The following is a 23,764-nucleotide window of genomic DNA, read 5'->3' on the forward strand; positions in this document are numbered from 1 at the left end:
TAATAGAGACAGGGTTTCATCATATTGGCCAGGATGGTCTCAATCTCATGACCTCGTAATCCACCCGCCTCGGCCTCCCAAAATGCTGGGATTACAGGCGTGAGCCACCGTGCCCGGCCAGAAAATGATTTTTAGAGATACCTAATATAATGTATTAAAAAATGCAAACATTCTTAAAACAGATCTCCATACCAAAGGCCATTTTTCAACAGTAACACTGAATATTCAATTGCATGGATAAAGTTAAATTTTACAAAAGAATTACAGATGCCGATGGTATGGATACAAATTCTTTTCACTTCTTTTGCATTCTGATGAGGAGGGAGAGAGGGACAGACAAAAAGAGAGGCAGAGAGAGACAAACCGAGGACAATCTGCATTTCAGCTTTCTTCTCATCCCAAAAATGATTTAGTGTAAGACACCACTCAAAACAAAGCGAACACATTATAGGACAAAAGAAAACAATTCAAGAAACAAGGCTAGAAGAACAGAACACTACCACTGTACCAGTTAAGGTTCTTGAATATAAACAACAGACACATATTCTAGTGAATCTAAGTCAAAAAGGAATTTATTGGCTAGGTACTAGATAGTTCACAACACTGAGACAAGGTTGGAGAATTCAGCTTGGACAGGAAACAAGGAAGGCAAATCACAGAAAAATGTTTGCCTCCACAGCCTTGAATGAAGCCTGGAACTTACGTTACTGCATCAAAGGTTACAGGCTTTTTTAGAATTTGTCTACCAGGCTTTCTGGTTTTTACCAGAAAGCCCCGCTATTAAAAAAAAAAAAAAAAAAAAAAAGGAAGAAGAAAGAAGAAAAAAAAACAGTTAAGGCCAGGAGGAAGCATCTCAGTGGCAGCTCCTAGCCTCATGCCCATGGTCTTTCTAGCTGTCAAGGTGCAACTCTTAAACTACAGAAGGGCCTCATGCTAGCCTTTAGGCTTCCTTAATCTTGACAAGTGAGAAGCAGCCTCCTACCTAACCTAGAAGGGGCCTAGTAAGGCCCCAGGCAATGAAAACTACATGTCCTCTTGGAAGACCAACTCTTTGTAGTAGAACTGAAGTGTCTTTACTTTGACTCAGTGTCTTGCTCATATCTTTATAAAAGTTTGTGAACTGAAAGTTGATAAAAATTACTGCAAATCTCTTTAACATCATTTTATTAGATTTGTTTGGTACCACTTCCAGTGTATTTCCAAGGCAAAAACGTACTCTTCCTAAAGTAGTTCTATCAACTAACAGTAGACTGAGTAATTTGGATGGGGTCTAGCAAGTTTCTTAATACACTATAAGTATTGCCTCTTGCTTTATATTCTATCCGTCTGCTAATTTGGTTTCTTGCTTGCCTTTTTTGCTGCAGCTGTGCACCGGGTTAACTGTTTCAATGGTTTTCCTACAATAACTCACAAATTTTTTCCTGATCAGTGTGCTGTATGATTGGTTCTTTGTTCCTAAGATAATTATTTTACATTTGTCTACACTGAACTGCATTTGCCATCTGCTGGCCCAATCACCTAAACAATCCAAATCTTTTTGAATCTGATTGCATTGTTCCTCATTATTTCCCCTAGCTCCAATTTTAGGATCATCTGCAAACTCTGAGATCTTTTCTTTAAAGCTTGGACACATTTTATTTTAATATAGAGGGTTTTTTGTGTGTGTGACCCTTTAGACACTCCAGCTGAAATCCTTTTCCAACTAGAAAAGTTTCCAAAAAGCTTATCCAAAGATACCTTCCAATTATGCAGTCAAAGTGCTGCTAGAAACAAAGCTAAATAGAACCCATTCTATTTCATCTTTCTATACATTGCCATGTTTTTAAAAGTATTATGTCTTCTAAGTTCTTCTCTTCAAAGTGTAAATATTTTTAGGGAATGCAATAATTCTATTTTCTAATTTGAACATTCATGGCAATTGTTTTTGCAGTAACTTTCCTAAACAACACATGACAAATTTTTCAGCAACTCCCTATACATAAGGCATTTCCTTTACTCATAAAAATATGTATTGAGCACACAATAGTAATTAGCATTAGATACACTGCAGTCTTATGACCTTGGTCCAATTATTTATCTCCCAAAACTTCTGTTTCCTACTGACAAAGAAGATGTTAGGAGATAACTTCTAAGCACCCATCCACCTCTAGCATTCTGAATTACCTTTTATCTATAAAGTAACATACTAGAATCACCATTTCTAAAATTTTTCTCCTTCAGATTTCCCAAGCATCATTTAATTATAAGCACTCAAATAATTCATTAATTTTTGCAACATTTTAAAACTGCAATATTGTATATAGATACTTATTTAGCAGTATTTACCCTTCAAATTAGACTTGAAAAATCTGAACATAGTAAATCTCCATTACTTATTAAGTAGGACACCGAGTACATGTTTAGATGTAGAAACAATTGTTGCTCCATAAACTTCAGTGATTTCTTAGTAAAATCAATTTTCACAAAAGCCCTACCTATGTAACGATCTTATATAGGAGTTAAGATCTAATTTAAGAACCAATGGTTCTCTCAAAAGAAAGAAGTGCTGATTCTGGGTGGAATGACTTTCATTATAAGGTAGGATATTAAAATCCACTAAGAAAAATTATTTTTAATAATTCCAAAATAGTAACATTATAACAATTACTAGTATTAGATCTTTCCTCTTTTTGTGGAAGAACCCTCTAACAACTGATTAGTCTGAATGTTTTTTCATTTATTCACTCAACAGTGAATGTTACAAAAATATAAAAATGAATACGAGACAGTGTGAGATGTACATATGTTGCTACAAAAAATCATTGTAGAGGTACAGTCAGCTACACAGAAGTTAGGAAGAGGAAGAATTTACTTCTAACTGCTGGATGAAAAGCTTTGTAAATGAGATGCATTTGAACTCTCAAATATTACGATGTCTTTTAAAAACAAGCCTATTAAGCTATGAATATTACCACAAAAAGACAAATATAATACACTAAGCAGTCAAAAGTAAAAAAATAAAAAAAAACTCAGAAAACAAAGATTTGCTGATTGCTTCTTATAATAGAATCATGTTTTTAATTTTCTGTAATTTTTAAAATTTTTCTGTAGTGAACATATATTATCCTTATAATAAGACACAGTAAAAGATTTTTCTATTAATTGTTTAAAGCCATACTTTGAACAACTGAAGTAACCAAATGAAATGCTATAGGTCAAATGCCTCTAACTTATAAAAATTGAGTCAGTAACAAGTATTTAATTTCTAAAGAGCTAAAGGACTCACTAAAAAAAAAAAAACCATAATTTATTAAGCCCTTTATTTTTGAAAGAACCATTGATTTTTCAATGCAATTACTTTTGTTATAAGGTAGGATTTGAAAATCCACTAAGAAAAAATTTTTTTCTTGTTCTTTTTTCTTTTTTTATTGAGACGGAGTCCAGACTGGAGAGCAGTGGCACAATCATGGCTGCAGCCTTGACCTCCCAGGCTCAAGTGATCCTCCAACCTCAGCCTTCCAAGTAGCTGGGACTACAAGCATGCACCATCGCACCTGGCTAATTTTTGTATTTTTTGTAGTGATGGGGTTTCACCATGTTGCCCAGGCTGGTCTCAAACTCGTGGGCTCAAGCTATCTACCCGCCTCAGCCTCCCATAGTGCTGGGATTACAAGCACGAGCCACCGTGCCCAGCCAGGAAAATTATTTTTAATAATTCCAAAATAGTAAGTTTATAACAAGTATTAAGGTTTTATCTTTCAAAGGACAAAACCTTTTTGTGGAAGAACCCTCTAACAACTGATTAGTCTGATTTTTTTTTCAAACACTTATGAAATGATACATGTTGTCTCCAGGAATATTTAATTTGTATTTTAAGATTAACGCATTTAATAAAACCATAAACAACCGCTGACTTTAATTTCAAACAGGTCCCCATTTACTCAAACCTTGATCTTTGACTGTGTTATATTCTATTAAAAGTAACAACATTCTACATATGATTTAATTCTCCCTGTAATCTAATAAAGGCATTTCACTTAAATATATATATATACGCATATATATATACACACACATATATATATACACACACATATATATATACACACACACACATATATATATATATATATCTTAAATCTCCCACATGATTCAGAGCATAGGGAAAGAAATGTGTATGAGCTGAGAAAGGAGGAAATAAAAGCACTAGAGGAATGGGGGGGTGGGTACAGGGAGGGAAGAAAAGTGTTTCAATAAACATTTCCATAACTTAATACCTGCTTAGATTTTCAAAATTCTAATTTGATTTTTTTTACTGTTTGATTTTATACTCTATGCTATAGCTTATATTTGAATTACTAGTATCCCATAACCTGAAATTAAACTCAACTGAATCTCTTGAGGTGTATAACAAGCTATACAGAATTACTAAAGTAATAAATGATTATGTTTCATTTAGTCTGTTAACTACCCCAAAGGATGGAATTTTACTAATATAATCTATTAATATTGTTTCATAGACTATCACTAGTTTTCAATTCGATAAAGCTAGAAGGGAGGCAATATGCAGGGGTTTCAAACTGGCATCCATAGGCCACTTCCAGTGAGCAAACAATTCATTCTGAATAAACTGCCAAGATTTTTTAAACTGGACATTCCACATAAAAATGTAGATTTTTAACTTACCTTAAAAAAAAAAAATCATTAGATTCATAGTTCTGGTCCCACTGCTGTCAATGCTCCCCAGCTGCCCACTAGACAACTTTCCTCCCCACTTTCTGTGGCTTACCAAGTTCCACAGGAAGTAGGGTTTGCAATCCCTAAATAGAGTGTGGAGGCAGTCAGATCCTGACTGGAATCCCAGCTCCCCCACCTCCAAGCTGCACAACCCAGGGCAAGCAGTTTAACCTGTTTAAGATTCAATTTCACCATCATGACTGATATGGTTTGGTTCTGTGTCCCCACCCAAATCTCACCCTGAATTGTAGTTCCCATAATCCCTATGTGTCACGGGAGGGACCCAGTGGGAGGTAATTTAATCATGGGGGTAGTTACCCTCATACTGTTCTCATGATAGTGAGTGAGTTCTCATCAGGTCCAATTATTTTTAAAAGAGTGTTTCCCCCTTTTGCTCAGCACTTCTCCTTCCTGCCACCACGTGAAGAAGGACAAGTTTGCTTCCCCTTCCACCATGATTGTAAGTTTCCTGAGGCCTTCCCAGCCCTGTGGAACTAGGAGTAAATTAAACCTCTTTCCTTTATAAATTACCCAGTCTCAGGCAGTTCTTTATAGCAGCATGAGAATGGACTAATACAATGACAAAGAAGATAATCATCATTTATTATTCAGGGGTTAAAAGTGAAATAATACACATAGTACAAAATATAAAATTAAATCTTCAATAAATGATAGTTATTATTATATTACTTGGATTGAAATTCCTAAACCTAATTGAGATTTACCATGAATGTTTCCCACCTTCTATAGACCCTAAAGAAAAAAACTAACCTTGGCCTCCCAAAGTGCTGGGATTACAGGAGTGAGCCACCACGCCCGGCCAGACTGTCTCATGTTTTTATGTTAAAGCTGAAAAATTCAGTGAAAACCAAATCACTCTGAACATGTAAAAACAAACCTAATGTTCTGGGCTCGAACACAAATTATTATTAAACTCTTGACAGAAACCAAAGAGCTAATCCCAAACATAAAGCATGTACATTATATGGTGCCCGTAATTTATTTTCCAACAAGTTTTAGAGTAGTCCTGTTCCAAGATTGCTAGAACCAGACCAGTCTAGGCTGTGCTTTCTTTCCAATTCTTCTCTGCCTCTTCAAGAATCTCAGCAGCAGAGTTCAGGAACAGTGGAAAGGGGGATCTCACTACCTTTTAGGATAGTAGTTACAAAATCTCAGCCTTTAAAAACAAAGAATGAAGAAAAAAGTCCAGTCAAGCAGCAACAGTGGTTCTCTATCAATTGGTACCAAAAAGATGATTTGATCTTTAGCATACTAATCATCTCAGTTGATGTAGTTTTTAATTAGTCTGGGAATAATAAAGAAGCTCAATTCTTCAAGTATTTAACAAAGGATAAAGACAGTCTTTCCTGGCTAAAGTAGTAGGCATATTCCAGATTCCCGGCCATGTCAGGGAAATCCTTTCATAGCATTCAAAACAATGAGGAAAAGCAACAGAATTGACTCAAAAAGAGTAATTTCCTTTCCAACCTAAATAAACTTTACACAAACTTGCCTTTGATAATCGACTAAACAAGCTGCACCACTAGCATCAAGGGAGGGTGTGCAGATATCTAGCAGGTGCTGCAGTTTATCACAAAACCGTCTAAAATAATTGGAAGTGACAACCAGCACTACCACAAATGATTTATTAGTCTTTCACTCAGCTTTTCAGCTTCCTTAGGGCCAGAATAAATAATTTACCAACTCTGTATCTTCCAATCATTAATTCTTCCCAATGCATCCAAACTACATTTAACTCTGCTAGGTTCGGTGGAGTAAAACACACAATAAGAATATTTTTCCAAATATAAAATTATCTGACCATATGTAAAGGCAAACATGTCAATCAAAGATGTACAATACAGATGCAGAAGAAGGACTCAAAGTCAGCAACTGCAGTCAAGTTTGAGGGTGCTCGTGGAATAAATTAAGTGAACAAGAAAGCAGAGCCTAGCAAAGTGCTTCTCTCATAGATGAAAAAAGACTCCAGTGACTCTGGACAGCAAATCAAAAAGGCAACCTAAGCACACTGCGTGACAGAGATTTTAAACCTCAAGCATAAATCATCTCACAATAGTGAATTCACTGATTGACGGCCTCCCCCAAAGTGTCCCACAAATTATAGAAAATATTCAGTATCCTTAATCAAAAAAAGGTAGAAAAGTTAAGACCTATAGGAATTTCAAGCAAAGTAGACTTAATAAAGTACAAAACAAGTCATCTTCTTTAAGGCATTTTAATAGCTATTTTGAATGGGTTTACAGGACAATTACAAACTCCTGTGAATTCAAAACTAGATGTGAAAATCAAAGAAATAAACATTCTCCCCCAAATCTGATAATGATGTTAAAAAGTATGTCTATTAATTATGTAGAAAAAACATACAAAAAACAAAAATTACATCCTAAATCCATTTTTGATGTTAAGCTAGTCTTGTCTCACTAAATCAGCATCTATGATTAAAACAGAGATCATTTTTGGTACACAACGTATTGCACTGTGAGAGCAGCATCTGTTTATTACACAGCATAAATATTTTTCAGCTTTCTGAAACTACTGACATTCAATAAATGATCAAGATCTAGCAATTCACTTAAGCTTTTTTATTTCAAGAAGAAATACTTTAAGTGAAAGAGTTAATAAAACTGATAGTCTAACATTCGGCATTCTATAAGCCAGCTTCAAGCTGTTGGGCATACAAAGAATTTCATAAATTGACAGCTTTCTCTTTAATGGTTTGAGAGTGCACCACAACCCACATCTTAAGTGTGTAATAGATGTTTAAATATACTTTTAAATATATGACTTCTACCAAATACATGATTTTTTGCAAAATATAAAACACCTTAAAATTAAATTAGCTGAACTAGTGAAAATGATAATATAAATTTGAACCTAAAGAATGCAACTTATACAATTTTTTAAAATGTCTACAAACATTCCAAAATGTTCACTAAATAAGAGTGTATTTTTTTCAATACTCAAGAGTTCACTGTTAACTGAAAGCATTATACCTGGGCACAAATCATATTGTTCATATTAAGCAAAACTATGTCTTATTTACAACACACAGATCCAGCACACACGTTGCTGTGGCAAAATAAACTCCAAATAGCACAGGTCCTAGCCTCCCACAGGTTACAATAAAGCAAAAATATAAAAACTAGAAAACATCTACTTTTTTAAAGGCATCTTTTTTAAACAGATGCAAAAAATACAGAGATTTTTATGTTTTTTGTACTAGGAGGTAGGGAGGAGTCAGAGGACATCTGTTGAAAAGAAAAGCATGACAGTGTTGTCTGCAGGCTTCTTTACCAGGAATGGAAACAGTGGATCGGCCTGTAAAGACAGGAAATTCAGTAAGAAAAAACAAAAGCAATATACTGCTCTAGTGGCATCAAACTGCCTAAGGATGCTGCCTAGTGCCAGAACCTGTATACAATGCTATAAGAATTGATGGCAGCTTGTCTGTGTGCTGAAAACACAGAGCCCTACAGAGCTCCATGAATATCTGTGGAAGAAGTCTATGCAAAGTATCCTGACCCTTAATGTCTGTCAAAAGAGAAACAGGTATACAAATTGTGGTTTTGATGTTCTATCATGAAATATTACACAACAGTTAAAATGAATCAAGCAGGTGTAAAAAATCACAGCAAGTAACAGTTTAAGAATAATGATGGATAAGAAGGAAACAAATTGCAAATAATAGAATAACAACAAATAATAGAATATTTCAGTTAGGTAACCTTCAAGAACATTTAATGTTAATGGACAGATAAATGTAGTAATAATACAAAAACAGGAAAGATATAAACCAATTTTGGTATGGCAGTTATCTCTGGGAAGGGAAAGACTTTAAAAATACATGTAGTGGCATACTAATTCCACATGGTAAATACACGTTTGCCTGTTCTACTTATTTTCTGTACTTTCTTTTTTTTTTTTTTTTTTTTTTGAGACAGGGTCTCACCTGTCACTCAGGCTGGAGTACAGTGGAGTGATCTCTGCTCACTGCAGCCTCTACCTAACCAGGCTCAGTTGATCCTCCCACCTCAGCCTCTCGAGTACCTGAGACTACAGGCATGAGCCACGATGCCCAGATAATGTTTGTTTGTTTGTTTGTTTTTTGCAGAGTGAGGGTTTCACCATATTGACTAGCCTGTTCTCGATCCCATGGCTCAAGCAATCTGCCTGCCTCAGCCTCCCAAAATGCTTGGATTACAAGCATGAGTTACTGCACCCAGCCTATACTTTCTAAAATTTTAAAATCTAAGCCACAAAATGAACAATTTTCTTCTTAAAAAATTTAAAAGGTTTTACAATATTCTTACCTGAAACATGAGGGCCTATCTTTAAAATCACTGGTTTGGCCAGTCTTCATATTCTAAAAACTTTTAATTTAAATCTAAGACACTAAAAATTCTACCCTCTTTTCACAAGTTACTTGATTTAGTAACAATTTCAAGTCAAGTTCTCAGGAGATCTCATGCTTTTATTTCAAAAATGAACTGAAGGACTCCACCATGCAGACCTCCTGAATGAAGTTAAAGATATTCTCATCAAGGGGCTTTTAAATAAATAGTTCTGTCATTTGCTATGAGAACAAACAGGCTTGAGAGCCTGACTCCCAATTCCTTGACACTGACTTCCCTGGGGGAACCTGTCACTTCATTAGTGAGTAAGTTCTTTTGTATTTTCTTTGTTACGTGAGGTGTTAAACTTCTACGTATTTAAAAAAAAAAAAAATTTCTTGTAAGACTTTGGACACATCAACTGAAACCTTACTTTAAAGAAATTCAGTACCACAAATACAAGTTTTTTCATCTTGTGTTAACCTTTCCTGCAGCCAAATTTCTTTTAAGTCCAACTCCATTTCTTTACATGCCTTTGAAAATTTGACAGGTCATCTATTGTGAAATAGAAACAAGATGCCTCTCATTTACAATTTGTACATGAAAACAAAAGTTTAATATACTTTTTGTCACCATGAAGAAAATATGAGAGATACTGCTAATTTCCATAAAAACTGATATTCTCTCAAAGTAGCAACCATCTGATTTCAAAGAATTACTAGCTTGTTATCTTAAATAAGAAATAATATCCAACTTATATTGATGTTTTTCTATCTGAAGTATGTCATGCAATATTGTAATTTATCTCATAAATCTACTAGAGTGTGATCAAATCCTATCAACTCTGATTGGCATAAATTTGAAACAATGAAGCAATCACATCTGTTAAGCAGTTTTAGCTTCCTAGACAACATTTTTAAAGTTTATACAATAACATAATTATACTTTTTTTTCTAGGACCTTCCTGCACTGGGTTTGAGCTTTTCATAAACTTTGTTTGTGTATACAAGATTCAATATAACGTAGAAAGTAGAGTAAACAATAAAAGATGGAAGTGGGAGAGATGAAGTGATAGAGATGGTCTAAGTGGTACACTCAAGGAAAAAATAAACTCTAAAGAAGTAGTCACAAGATGGAGAAAATGAGTTCATTTGAGTGAAAAAATATAGTATATATTTAATTTTATCCTGAAACTACTCTTGAAAATGAATGTTGAATTTAAATGAAAATACATGAACATAGAATAAAGAATGCCAACCATGTTTTATGAAGCAAAATACTAGTATACAGCAGAAACTTACTATCTATATGTTTTTGGTGTAAAAACTCTAATTTTTAAAATTTGAATGGTTTAATGAAAACATTATATAGTATGTATAGGAATCAAAAAGTAAAAAATGAAATATCCCCAAAGTAATTCTATGCAATTTTAAGAACGTTTCTAACAAGTAAGCAAATGCAAGCATAAAAATGAACAGTCTGAGTTACAGATAACTCAGACTATGGCTAACAAGACAGATTATTAAAAATAAAATTCTGAACACTGTTAAGTAACTTTATCAAGTATCAATCCTTTCTGTCTTTACATACATCATGCCTAAGATATGACTTAGGAATGTGTGAACGTTCTACTAAAGATAGCTGAACTAGTAGAAACTCCATTTGGGCCATTCATTGGTAACTGATCATATATAATTTCAAGATATTTCCTATCCTCCTAATCCTTACACTTGTCACTCTTTACATGCATACAGCTTCTTAAGAAAAGATACCTTCCTAAAATGAGTATCTCTTCAATTTCACTGCAAACCAACCAAGGTCTTGTATGTACTCAATACCTATTTGCTGATTCACTAATTTTAACTTATATGAAAGCGGGAGTCATGAGTTAAACAGTTTAAATTAAAGCAATTATATTTCCTACCTTTAAAGTTAAAATCAATAAAACTAAACAAAACATTATGATCAAAGGAAAACTTCCAAAAAGAGACAACAGGTAATTATGATGGTGAAATTTCATCAAAAGAGTGACAAAGATTTTTTTAACCAAATCTTGTGCTTCAGATGTTTTCCTTTTTGTCTGTGGATATGACATGCTTTCACAGAACAAAAAGATGTTTCCTTAGAATGTATTATTTTACTATTTGGAATGACTGAAATGATATGCTAATGGAAGAAGGTAAGACTTTTTCTGTATTCTTTCCCCTTTACTATATGATACTGTTGTACTCTCCTTAATATGTAAAACTATCCACTAGTCATTCTATTTTTTAAATATCTTGTATCTTAATTCCATTACAATGAAACTCTCATGACTACTTTGTCATTTAGCTTTAATATAAAGACATTTCTTTGATTACCTCAGGATGACAACACTATTAATATTTTACCGAAAGAAATACATCTCCATTAAGTTTTTAAAACTCTATCAAACACTAATTGAAACAGGATTAAAATAAGAAATAATTTCAATCCTTCTGACTAAATTGTACTGTTGTTATCTATTATCCATCTCATTTCTGCATTTTGTTTATGTTTTCATTCATCTAAGAAATATGTCAGCAAAGTCTCTGGATATAAACTCAACGTGCAAAAATCACAAGCATTCCTACACACCAATAACAGACAAACAGAGAGCCAAATCACGAGTGAACTCCGATTCACAATTGCTACCAAGAGAATAAAATACCTAGGAATCCAACTTACAAGGAATGTGAAGGACTTCTTCAAGGAGAACTACAAACCACTGCTCAATGAAATAAAAGAGGACACAAACAAATGGAAGAACATTCCATGCTCGTGGATAGGAAGAATCAATATCATGAAAATGGCCATACTGCCCAAGGTAATTTATAGATTCAATGCCATCCCCATCAAGCTACCAATGACTTTCTTCACAGAATTGGAAAAAACTACTTTAAAGTTCTTATGGAACCAAAACAAAACCCGCATTGCTAAGACAATCCTAAGCAAAAAGAACAAAGCTGGAGGCATCACGCTACCTAACTTCAAACTATACTACAAGGCTACAGTAACCAAAACAGCATGGTACTGGTACCAAAACAGAGATATAGACCAATGGAACAGAACGGAGCCATCAGAAATAATACCACACATCTACAACCATCTGATCTTTGACAAACCTGACAAAAACACGAAATGGGGAAACGATTCCCTATTTAATAAATGGCGCTGGGAAAACTGGCTAGCCATATGTAGAAAGCTGAAACTGGATCCCTTCCTTACACCTTACACAAAAATTAATTCAAGATGGATTAAAGACTTAAATGTTAGACCTAAAACCATAAAAACCCTAGAAGAAAACCTAGGCAATACCATTCAGGACATACGCATGGGCAAGGACTTCATGTCTAAAACACCAAAAGAAATGGCAACAAAAGCCAAAACTGACAAATGGGATCTAATTAAACTAAAGAGCTTCTGCACAGCAAAAGAAACTACCATCAGAGTGAACAGGCAATCTACAGAATGGGAGAAAACTTTTGCAATCTACCCATCTGACAAAGGGCTAATATCCAGAATCTACAAAGAACTTAAATTTACAAGAAAAAAAACAAACAACCCCATCAAAAAGTGGGAAAAGGATATGAACAGACATTTCTCAAAAGAAGACACTTATGCAGCCAAAAGACACATGGAAAAATGCTCATCATCACTGGCCATCAGAGAAATGCAAATCAAAACCACAATGACATACCATCTCACAGCAGTTAGAATGGCCATCATTAAAAAGTCAGGAAATAACAGGTGCTGGAGAGGATGTGGAGAAATAGGAACACTTTTACACTGCTGGTGGGACTGTAAACTAGTTCAGCCAAAGTGGAAGACAGTGTGGCAATTCCTCAAGGATCTAGAACTAGAAATACCATTTGACCTAGCCATCCCATTACTGGGTATATACCCAAAGGATTATAAATCATGCTGCTATAAAGACACATGCACACATATTTTTATTGTGGCACTGTTCACAATAGCGAAGACTTGGAACCAACCCAAATGTCCATCAATGATAGACTGAATTAAGAAAATGTGGCACATAAACACCACGGAATACAATGCAGCCATAAAAAAGGATGAGTTCATGTCCTTTGTAGGGACATGGATGAAGCTGGAAACCATCATTCTCAGCAAACTATCGCAAGGACAAAAAACCAAACACCACATGTTCTCACTCATAGGTGGGAATTGAACAATGAGAACACTTGGACACAGGAAAGGGAACACCACACACCAGGGCCTGTTGTTGGGTGGGGGGGGAGGGATAGCATTAGGAGACATACCTAATGTAAATGACGAGTTAATGGGTGCAGCACACCAACATGGCACATGTATACATATGTACCAAACCTGCACGTTGTGCACATGTACCCTAGAACTTAAAGTATAATTTAAAAAAAAGAAATATGCTTTCCACAAAAACACTGATAAAAATAAGACAATTCCTGTTCTTATTATAAGCAATAAACTAGTAATTATAATGTGGCACAATAAGTGCTCTAATAAGGTATGTAGAAGGTGAGGTAAGATAACTAAAGAATCACAGAAAATTTTCAAGAGCTGCATCTTGCAAAATGAGTACAGAAAACAACTGGTTCACCAAACACAGATTAACCACATGAAATTACTTCTTCTCCCTCCCAAAACCCTACTAAAATGGCAGTTAATCATTTTTTAAGGTATATTTCACAAGGACAAAAAAGTGGAAGTGGAGAGAAAAACAGAAGACCACAAATTTTTGGAAAACAGATGAATAACTTACCAAAAGAAGTTACTCATAACAGAACACATCAGAAAAGGCACTAAGGAGCAAATCATTCTGCCCACAATCAGGCAATGACTCAACCTCACACATCCCACTTCTACACTGGTGCTGAATCTCCAACTAAGAGAACTGAGGGAAAAAGAGGAATAAAAAAAACAAAAACAGGAAAAGGAAATAATTCAAGATAACATGCCAAACTGAAAGACATTTGCTCTTAAAAGGGTCCTCTGAAGATTCATTAAAAAAAAGAATAAAACCCATTCTAAGACATATTATCACAGAATTTCAGAGATAAAGAAACGATCCTAAAGCCTTCTAGAATATTAAGAACAAGCCATATATAACCAGGAAAAAAAAAAGTGGTGGACAAAAAAAAGTGGCAATGGATTTCTCAGTAGTAACACTGAATGTTGCGAAACGAAGCCTTTAATATCTAAAATAAAATTATCTACAATCTAGAATTCTATATCCAAACCATTAATCAAGTCTGAGAGTAAAATAGAGTTATTTCAACCTTTCCTAGGGCCTATTTCCATATAATGAAAAAGTTACAGAAAAAAAAACGAGTTGGGATCCATGGATATGAAGAAAGTAAAGGTATCCAATCTCTGAGGAGACTACTAAAATGTGGGACAGTATGACTACTATCTATCCCAGAATTCCTGCCACACTGTCAAGGCATACATACATGAAGTCTCTATAATGCAACAGAGACCACACCCTCCTAAAACAGAAGGTAAATGGAACAGGTAAAGAAATGTAATACAAGAAGTTACAGAGATGTTTTATAATAGACATTGGAAACAAGACCAGAATAATACTGAAGACTGGGCAACATAAAAGTAATTTTAATATGCAATTTTAACAATGCATTTATTATCATTATTCTAAAAAATGAAACTTCAATATTCAAAATGACAATCATGAAATATTTTTTTAAAATCCTTGTTAATTGATAAAATTTAATGAGATGTACAAATTTTAAATTAACTTTGTTGTTAAAAGAAGTCTTAAAATCCTGCTGTGTATTTGCAATTGTTCAGCTCTCAGTAACTGTATTACTGAACTGAAAACTTTTCAACTAAATATCTACTTAGAAACGCTATAAATTAGGAAGTGGAAAGAATATGTGAAGTACATTATACATGAATATTGAGACAATTTATTTTACTTAAGCTTCCCCTCCACACGAATTTCTCCTAAATTATCAGATTCTTCATTTTATAAAAATATCAATATTTTTATATAGTGAAGTATTACTGATTTATCTTTGAACAGAGTTTAGTCAAAAGCAGATATTCAAAAGTTGTGTGGTACTTGGGACAAACTGTAGTCTGAGACTAGCTGGCCCTTGCATTGCAGAATATCTAGCATACCTGGTCCCCATCCATTAAATGCCAAAAACACTCTCACAATCGTGACGAGTGAAAACCCCAAACCAATTTGTGAAACTCCCTAATGGAGCAGCACCAACCTTGTTTGAAAACTGTTCCTCTAGAAGTCTTACAGTAAGAAAAAGCCTGCTAGGGTGTGGAAACAATAGAAAAAAGTATGAAGGAAACACTTTTATCAGTTATACTAAAAGTTTTAATTTATCAATTTTATCTTCATCTAAATGTTCTTTCTTTAGATGCATTTTTTGGTACTCTGTACTGAGGATGACTTAAAGAGATCTGATACAATCACTCTAGAACATATGTATATTCTCTTTGTTTTTGTTTTTTTTTAAGACAGGGTCTTGCTATGTCATCCAGGCTAGAGTGCAGTGGGGTGATCACGGCTCATTGCAGCCTCAATCTCCTAGACTCAAGCAATCCTCCCTCCTCAGCATGGGACCACAGGTACACACCACCATATCTGGCTATTTTTTTTATTTTTATATTTGTAGAGATAGGATCTCCCTATGTTCCTCAGATTGATCTCAAACTCTTGGGCGCAAGTGATCCTCCTGCCTCAGCCTCCCAGAGTGCTGGGACTACAGACGTGAGCTACAGCGCCAGCGTCTGGCTATTCACTTTTTAATAAAAGGCTTTCCTATATATGACCTTTTTAATACTCTTTTATTTAGATAGCCAAATTAAAGTCAAATACAGGATCTAAGGCATGTCATTTATATAATTTGTGTGATATTGTTTTTGTTGTTATTGCTATGTTGTTTGGTTTTTACTGTTTCTATGAACAATATCAGTACTAAGATGGCCAATACTGAGACACTGTATCAAGTCACTATAGTATTTAGTATTATTAAAGGCTCCTATATATCACTATTATGTAACAGCCTAAGAAATCCCTGAAGTACAACAGGGTCCCCTTTTTTGTTTGCAAACTCTAAATTTAATAAGGATCTATTTAATTAGTCCAGAATTCAAATACACATTCATGCCAAATTTTGCAACCACATGGGAGGTAGGCAGAAAGAGATTTGAAACACTTCCATGAGAACAACCTTGATTACTTTACTAAAACATCAGTGCAGGGACCCAAACTGCTTCATATGCTGTCCACAAAATGGACGAGGCATGAAAGAAATCTCTTGTTTACCGGGACCTTTGGCTGTACTTTTACTTGTCATAATTATAAAGAAGCTACTCTCAGAGCCGATTCATAAGACATAGTATTACTCTTAGAACTATAGTAAAGTATTTCAGGAAGTGCTTCATACTGTAACTAACTTGAGGGAGAATATATGGGTAGTTCTTTCCTTTTTTGTTAGGCATAATAGGCATTTCTCAACAAAGAAAAAGTTCTCATATTATACATATGAATAAGATTTATTGCACAAGAATTTTTCCAATTGTTCAATGCACATTCAAGTACAAATACGCCACTCTCGTTACCTGGTTCAACTTAACAAGTCATGTATGTTCTAAACACAAAAACTAAAAATTAAAATTGTACAATGTAACTATGACTTTAACAATGTAATTTGCCATGTCAGATAAATACGTATCAGGAGGAAATTAAAAAGAAAACTACACAAAAAAATTAAGTTACTCTCATCTAGAGATTTCTATTTTCCCACACAGAATTTCACCAAGGAAAAATAGTTGTTTTCAGAAATGTTTTGGCAAAACTGCCAACTTTATCAACATATATGACATGTAACATGCTTTTAAAGAAAGACCACTGGATCATCCAACATGAAATTATAAATTCAAAAGGTATAACAAACAGGATTAGATTTCAAGAAAATGTCAAACATACTACGAATTAGAACATGGGTCTCCAACCCCCAGGCCATGGATTGATACAGGTAGGTGGCCTGTTAGAAGCCAGGCCACACAGCAAGAAGTGAGTGGCAGACCAGCCAGCAAAGCTTCCTCTGTATTTACGGCTGCTCCTCATCAGTCGTATGACTTACCTGAGCTTCGCCTCCTGTCAGATCAGCAGCAGCATTAGATTCTCATAGGAATGCAAACCCTATCGTGAACTGCGCATGCAAGGGAGCTAGGTTGCCTGCACCTTATAAGAATCTAACTAATGCTTGATGATCTGAGGTGGAACAGTTTCTTCTTGAAACCATCCCCACTCTACCCCCCACCATCCATATAAAAATTGTCTTCCATGAAACCAATCCCTGGTGCCAAAAAGGTTGGGAACTGCTGAATTATAAGATTTAAAAGGCAAAGCAAGCACAAAAATTTCTTTAACAGGCCAGGCGTGATGGCTCACTCCTGTAATCCCAGCATTTTGGGAGGCCAAGACAGGAGGACCGCTTGAGCCCAGGACTTCAAGACCCCATCTCTAGAAAAATGAAATAAAACATAATTTTTGAAAAAAACTTGTAATGCTTTATATGAAGAAAAACTTTAGAACTATCCATTAAAGTATGATCGACTTTGCCATACTTATCGTTCTGCTCCCAAAAGTAATCATCTTTTACTGTCACCTTGAAAATAGGTTCCAAAAGCCATAAAATATCAGAGTTATCATTTACTAAAGTCAATTACAAAATGCCTATGTTGGCTAACATAAATACTGGCCACAAGAGAACTTAGTTTAATCATAAAGAAAACATTCTTAAAGATATTACAACACATGAATTAAGACTCCTGTTAAACATACACTTTACGAGACTATTAGAAATTACTCAATAGAAGTTCAGGTACTACCACGGGTCCCCATTTGACCAGGAAGGTCCCAGTTTGTACCTGTTGTTCTTACATATTACAGTATACTCTTTCATTCTCAAAACTCTCCTGGATTATAAGATAAATTATGTCATTAACCTAGTTATTAAAATATTTCCTATTAATAAATCGTGTTCCTAGGATTTTATGTTGTAACATTATTTACTTGAAAAATCTTTCTAACTTAAAAACTTTCAGTGATTCATACAGTACCCTACCGGTCACATAGATACAGTTACTTATGGCACTCATACCAATATCACCCAAACTCTGTTGCTGTCTAATTCATCTGTTCTCTGAGATGCTCTGAATATTTAAGACCCAGGATGGAAGCTTCCCTCTGTCTTCAAGTAGAAAACAGGTCGGAAAGATCTTTTCCTCTTAGTCTCATACTAATTCACAACATCTTTCCTTACTTTTTAAGGTTCCCCATAATATTTTAAATAATTACATCTAAAAGTTTAGAATTATAATTGATTGCTTTCTTGTCCTTTTTATGCACCTGTTAAGATGCTTAACTGTGTATTAAAGATTATATTTGGGATTAATAGTGTTTGTGGTCATTTCTATAAAAGCTCAGGCATCAAGCACTTAATCACTCTTTTAACAATATGTACATGTGTGACCCTGATAAGAACATTATTTTTTTTAAGGAAATTAAATTTTACCTAATAGAGCCCTGGAAATGGCCTTGGGCTTAAGAGTCAAAAGACCTGATAAGAGTGTTGCACATCCACCAGGCAAACACTATCCCCAAAGCACAAATTCTTCTTTTGTATATAATTTTTCCGCAACAATACAGTATTATAAGAATGAAATCAGAAAATTCAAGAGGCTCAAGTACTTGCCTGCTGTTTAAGAAAGATGACTAAATGTTATACAAAATGAATATACTTTACAAGTTAAATATTCAGAGGGAAATACCAGTATTCTCTAAAAAAAGTAAAACAACTTTGGTTAAAAACTACGGAGTACTATCTATGCATACAAAACTGTAATGGGCTACACAGAAAGGCCTTTGAGTCAGAGTAAATGAGTCCTAATGCAAGCCCCACCACTTTCAGCTGTGTGGCAATGAGCAAGCTACTTAACATCTCTAAGTCTCAGTATTTCTTCAACTCGAAAATGAACAGTACTTATATCACTGTGAAGATTAACAAATAATCCATGTAAAAGATATGAGCTCTGTATCTGCACATAAGAAATCAACAAAGCTAAGTATTATAAAAGTCGACATTAATGTCTCTTTTCAAAAACAAGTCCTAAAGAGTTATTTTGATGTCATAAGAAAATTTCACATGTGCATGGGTGTCTGTGCACACATCTGTGTAACCTCCAAGGAAAGATCACTTAGATGACACAGCTAGCACTCCCCAAATATATGTTAATAATAGGGGCTGGGTAGATTATTCAACACTGGAGAAGGAAGCTTTTTATTTTTTTTTATTTTTTTCAAAAGAAGATCACACTGGCATTACTGAAGCACATTTAAAAAGAAAATGCCATATCTAATAGTATCTGTGGTTGTTCATCTCCAGAAGAGAAAAGACACAGATATGTATGATACACACATTTCTAAATCCATGTATATAAATCAAAGGAAAACACTTCCTTTAAGGCAAGCATATGAAGATACTAAAGCAACATTCCAATTAAATATTCATATATTCAATATTTCAAAATAAGAAATTTGGATATATGTATGCATAATTTACAATTTTATAGTGAAACCTGTCTACAGAGGCCATTTTCACTATATTTCAGTAGCATATCAACTTGAAATGTACAATGCAGTTTCTCTCTGAAGTGTGAAAACTGTAAAGTACGTAGTAATTCACTGCAAGCAAACACAAAATAAAGACCACATTGTGCATACGGCACTCACCCGAATGACTACTTTAACCTATTCATTAAACCCTTTCAATAAGAGAGCCCTAATAACTGCTCTGTTACGAAATAGAATCAGAAGACATGATCTTAAGTTTGATTAAAAATAGAAACTTTACACAATAGATTAAGTCAAACTACAGCTTGCATTTATAAAGCTCTTTGTCCATTTTCATTCATTAAATATAAAAATTTCCATAAGAAATATGTCATTATGACTGACATACACAATTTATATAGAAAGATTTATATAAACATCCTGATGTTTTCCAAATACAAATATAAGGGGGATTTAAAAAAACAAAGATTACAGCAGTCAAATTTATTCGTCAGGAATCCAAATCTGAGTTGGACTTCATTTCTCTGAACTGTCCTAAAAATATTCCAGCAGTAAAACAGATTTGCCATTAAAATAAAATAACGAAGACTTATTCATTTTAAAACAAGTAAGAAATGCAGATCTCTCCTTTAAAGACACAAAGGGTAATGCAGACTGAGGTTTACATGTTCAATCACTGTTTACAAATGATAGGCTATATCATTAATTTGTAAGTGACTCTAAAATGAGTATGCACATAATACACAAACATTCTACCACTGGTAACTCTAAATAGGTAAATTTAAAGCTAAACAAAGCTGAAATTTTATCTCTGCCATAAATTAAAAAAAAATCCATGAGCATTGCAATGACTATACTTTTGCCTTAGAGCTGATACTTTAATTTTCAAGAACCACAAAGAAAAAAATCAAAGCTAGTCAGTAACAATGCAGCGTCTAAAAGCAATAAACTCAAAATTAAGTTATAAATAATGTAAAGGATGTCATGAAGATGTATTAATAATTCATCAGATAAATAATTTACTAAATAATCAAATAAATAAATAATGAAATACATAAATAAAACAGCAAATAAATAATTCTGCAAAATAACCTAAACAATAAGTCACCCAAATGTATCACAACCTACAAAGCTACAATGATTTTCCGGATTTTGATAATTTTAAATAAGCAAATGTACATAAGCTAGATCAATCCTTGTTAGAATTAGAAATATTTTTCAATACTATTGGTAAAATCCTCATCTCAATATAAATGAACACATTTTTAACATTTAAAAGACTGCATAGGATTAGTTCTCATACATCATTAATATAATTATAATACAACTGCCTCGATATTATATATATCTTTCTCTAACATATTTTCCCTCAAACAACTAGACACTCAAGATATTCTTAACTTACACTTCTTTTTCAAAGAAATACCTACAATATAATAATGCTACAGCCTTTCTGACAGTTTTCCTATCTTCACCAAATCTTTAGAAGTTTTCTGCAGGAGAACAATAAGAATAGCCTTAATTATTATAGATGGCATTTCATTCACTAGTGGACAATGTTTTACAATTCTAAAAATAATGGGAAGTCGACATTATTAGTCATAAACTATGTCAAGATTTTTAGAAGTCTTCAGTGGACTAACTTCAACTTGACAGTATCCAACTTTCTCTATTGGGGCTGACACACAAGCTGTTACAATTGGCGGGATTTCAGATGTGAAAGACAAAAACTTCAAAGGACAAAGTGATTGGCTGGCATCTAATGCTATCTTCAATCTGGGAAGCTCAAAGTCCTTGAAAGAACACGATGAGATCACTTAACTGTTACAATCTGAATGTAGTCACAATCTAATCAGGGTACCATAAAGGGTCAAAACACAACTGACCTCATAAATCAGCCTTCATTTAACAAAGTTTTTATCTATCCATAGTATAGCATTCTTTATATCCTTAAATAGTATATCCCAAGTTATGATAGCTGTTCCCATAGAAATAATAACTTTGTGATGGTTTTTGACACACGGAACGGACTACATTAAAACAATATAGTATATTTGAAGAGAAGGAAATTAATCTAATTTACTAATTAATTAATCAAAGTGTTTTATATAATTTATCTTAGTGAATTCTCACAACAATCTTTCAAGTTAGGTAACATTTTACCTATTTTTCAGTGAAGGAAACTGAGGCCCAGTAAAATTATGTATACTGCCCACAGTGCCCAAGTGGCAGGAAAGATCCACATTTTGCCTATACAATCTTCAGTGGGAAGATTGATTAAGCTATAGAGCCCTTAAATTTAGGCCAAACCTGAAAAATATAGAAAATTCTAAAACATCTATATTGTTAAAGCACTGGTTCTCAACTAAGGGTGACATTCTTAAGGGACATTTGGCAATGCATGGAGGCATTTTGCATGTCACGACTAGGAAGAATTACTGACATCTAGTGGGTAGAGGTCAGGGATGCTGCTAAACATCCTACAATGCACAGGATGGCTCCTACAACAAGGAATTATCTAGCCTAAAATGTTAGTAGTGATGAGGGTAGGAAACCCCGAATTAAAGTAACATGTATGGTTTTCCTATTACAAAATAATATATATTTGGTTAATAGATGTAGAGTCTTTTTTCTATGTATAATATGTATAGTGAAATATCCTGGATTAAAAAAGTGTATCCTTGGGAGACCGGGTATATGGGAACCCTTTGTACTTTCTGCTCCATTTTTCTCTAAAGCTAAAACTGCTCAAACACTATCTTACTTTTTCAAATATGTATTCTTCACTGATATCACTAAGTTATGATTACCTTTCTTAGAATCAATATTAAACAGTAAGTCTATAGTCATAAAAATGTTTTCTAAAAATTTCATATATCAAAATGTTTTCAACAAGTTAATATGGCAGCATTAAAAGCTAAATTTAGCCAGACATGGTGGCTCACACCTGTAATCCCAACACTTTCAGAAACCAAGGAATGACAAAAATGTATGTTTCCTTATATTTGATCTGTTACATTATCATATAGAGGCTTTAAATAATGGTATACTTTATCAGCTAGGATTAGGTCACATCCCTCCCAAATCAATAAAAATAATAATCAAATAATAACAAGGAGAGGGGAAAAAAGGAGGGAGGAGACAAATTTATTTCTCCCATGTAAATGTCCAGAAGGAAATCACAGGCTGATATGGCAGCTCCAACTATAAGGGGCCCAAGTTCCTTCCACCTTTTTGCTCTACTGTACACTGTTTCTATTCAAAGTCACCTCATATTCCAAGAAGGCTATGAGAATTGCAGCTAATCTACCTACATTGCAAGCAGCAGGAAGAAGTATGAAAGGGGAAGAAAGCCCTCCCTATTCCCTTATCTCACATAATATTCCACCTTATATCTTATAAACCATAAACTTAGCCCTTTGGTCACACTTAACCACTTGGAAGGCCAGGCAATGTCGTCTGTAACACTGTCAATATACTCAGCTATAAAACTGGGATTCTTTTGTAACTAAAGAAGACAGAATAAATTTTGTGAGGTGAATTAAAAGAGGCAGACTGCAGTAAAAGTTACAATTCTTCAAAGAAAATGAAAGAGGTACTGAAAGATTTTCATTAAAGAAGTTCACTGCAAATTACATTAATGAAAATGAAGGAAAAGATATTTAACAATAGGAGAATGGTTAAATTTAGGGATAATCTCAGAATAGAATGCTATGATTTCACTGAATATCACTTTGAAGAATTTTACTGATATGGAGAACTGTTCACAGTATTAAATAAAAAACAATATAAACTATTTCATATACAATAACCCATTTCATATCAATATACATATATACAAATACATATACTAGTATATATATACACATACATATAGGCCCATCATATAGCTACATCTAGAGAGACTAAGACCATATAAAACTTAAGAAAATAAAAACTAAACTGATACTAGTGGTTCAGCTCTGCTTTGAGGAATTGTAACTAAATTTTACTTTATTCATACATTTCATTAATTTCTAGTTTTTCTACAATGAATATATACTATGCATATTGATTA

At 33.9% G+C, this 23,764-nt stretch overlaps 1 protein-coding gene and 1 non-coding gene across 10 annotated transcripts in view; one reads left to right on the forward strand and one right to left on the reverse strand.

Annotated features, from left to right (window-relative positions):
• Positions 1–23,764, reverse strand: part of TBC1D5 (TBC1 domain family member 5) — a 590,707-nt gene that overhangs the window by 515,172 nt on the left and 51,771 nt on the right. The gene's annotated exons all lie outside the window — the stretch shown is intronic.
• LOC116462160 (U7 small nuclear RNA) lies at positions 714–777 on the forward strand. Its single transcript, XR_004246258.1, has one exon. It is a non-coding gene; the product is annotated as a U7 small nuclear RNA (small nuclear RNA).

This window comes from Hylobates moloch, unplaced genomic scaffold (assembly GCF_009828535.3).
Source record: "Hylobates moloch isolate HMO894 unplaced genomic scaffold, HMol_V3 SCAFFOLD_22, whole genome shotgun sequence".
Lineage (NCBI taxonomy): Eukaryota > Metazoa > Chordata > Mammalia > Primates > Hylobatidae > Hylobates > Hylobates moloch.